Raw genomic sequence first — 1,845 nt, forward strand, 5'->3', positions numbered from 1 at the left:
CATTCCTCCGGCTGCCGCTCTGAGCAATCCCACGTGGCCGGAGGAAAGGCCTGCGCTCCAAGCGGTTCCTTGTGTTTCTCTTGGACCTTTGTCAGTGCGGGAGAAGTTTCGAGCCCTAAGTCTTGGGGCCTGTTTCTCCTGCCTCCTCTGTTATCATTGTTGTTATTTTCAGGCTGGTGCCTGTTACTCTGGGGGGTAGATGGTGCCGCACGCAGGGGTTTGAAAACCCACCCTGTGCAGCGTCATGCACTGATAGAGGAGCCAAGGGAAAAAAATGTGTGGGTTTGCTGAGCTCAGCTGGGCAAGATTTATGGGGGAAACAAGGCACGAAATTCCCTCTGGCGGGAGCTGGCGGTGGGGAGCCGAGGGGCTGTCCGAATCCACAGCAAGGCATGGGCTTTCTTCCGTGCACGCACGGCTGGTGCTGCCGAGAGGGGGGATGCCCCGGTTTGGGGTTTGGGAAGGGGCTGTAAACCCGTTCGTGTAGCTGGCAGATGTGGCTGCAGGCGTGATGGCCTCAGCATTCCCTGCAGAAGTAAGCAAGCCACCAAGCTTGTTGGTCCGTGAGTCTGCATTGCAGGGAAGTGACGTGAAGGGAAAAGGGAGTCTGGCCGAAAGAGCAGTTTTAGGGGCCACCTCCACTGGTTGTGGAGAGGATGGCACATGAGCCACCGTGCAGAAGAGGATGAGCCACCCCTTGCACACCAGTGTCTTCCCAGATCCAGTCTGGGTTTGGGGGCTGAATCCAAACTCTGCAAGCACTTCCCTTCGCAGGGAGCTAGAGGATGGCTGGAAATGGAGCCAAGAGGTAATCCAGGCTGGGCTCGATCGGCGCGGTCAGCTCATTTGCACAGAGATCTGCACGGAGCTGGCGCGAGAGGGTGGAGGTGTGAGCCCACGGTGCCACATCTGCTCCCTGCAGCGGCTTTTGCAGCCTGCTGGCTCCGTTCAGAGGCTACAAGTGAGTGTGTCTGGGTGTCTGCAGGCTCTGGGACTACAGAAGTCAGTCTGGGATCTAAAATGACACCTGGGCACTCTCAGCTGGTGATACCATCCTTGTGTAATGAAATACCATGGGGAGGCTGCCTGGTTCACCCACCCTGCACCGGCCCAGCCCAGGATGAGCTTGCCCTATCTCTAACTACATTCCTGATTGTAACCAGATCCCCAAAATCCTTCCGGATGGAGAGAGAGCATGTAGCCCTGTGATGTGTTTGCAGTGCCCCTTCTGCAAGGGGCTCGTTCTCCTTAACGCTTGTGGCTCCAGATCCGCTGGTGCAAACGAGAGGGCGGGCAGGCAGTCTGGGTGAGCACAGGCTTTCCAAAAGGAAAGGACCTTTTCCCTTTGCTCCAGCACACCTGCCTGCGTGCTTCCAAAAAGCAGAGCCCTGTCTGCATCTGGGGGTGTAGCTGGTTTGGAGTCACAATAGGTTTTTGGGTTTGGATTGGGGTGGGGAGGTGATGGTGAAGAACCAGCCTGGCTGCAGGCAACCTAGGTTGGTGCCAGTGCTGGACTGAGTTAGTGGAACGGGCTTCAGTGCCCTGTGGCATTGGCTTTGTTGGGTTGTTCCCCTAAAAATAGTGTGCAGGTTTGGCTGGGGGTGGGAGGCTGGCTGGGGGATTTCTCTGGGCTGGATCCGCTTCCTTTGCAGCCTGCAATGTAGGGCTGACCCGGAGGAGTTTCTTGCTGTAGGAAGCAGTGGGAGCAGGCGCGCAGGCTAGGTTTGGGTTTGCGGCTTTGTTGGAGAAGGCTGATCCTCTGTGCTCCCCGTGAGTTGAGCCTCCACCCAGGAATCAGATTCCAGCATCTCTTCCCCTTGCACAGAGCCAATATCCTTTAGAGGC

The 1,845-nt window shown here is 57.1% G+C and overlaps 1 protein-coding gene across 1 annotated transcript in view; it reads left to right on the forward strand.

Moving 5' to 3' along the window:
• LOC104624141 (septin-9-like) overlaps positions 1 to 1,845 on the forward strand; it is a gene marked incomplete at both ends in the record, with an annotated part of 12,815 nt that overhangs the window by 7,515 nt on the left and 3,455 nt on the right. The window lies entirely within an intron of this gene.

Source organism: Phaethon lepturus, unplaced genomic scaffold (genome assembly GCF_000687285.1).
Source record: "Phaethon lepturus isolate BGI_N335 unplaced genomic scaffold, ASM68728v1 scaffold31147, whole genome shotgun sequence".
NCBI lineage: Eukaryota > Metazoa > Chordata > Aves > Phaethontiformes > Phaethontidae > Phaethon > Phaethon lepturus.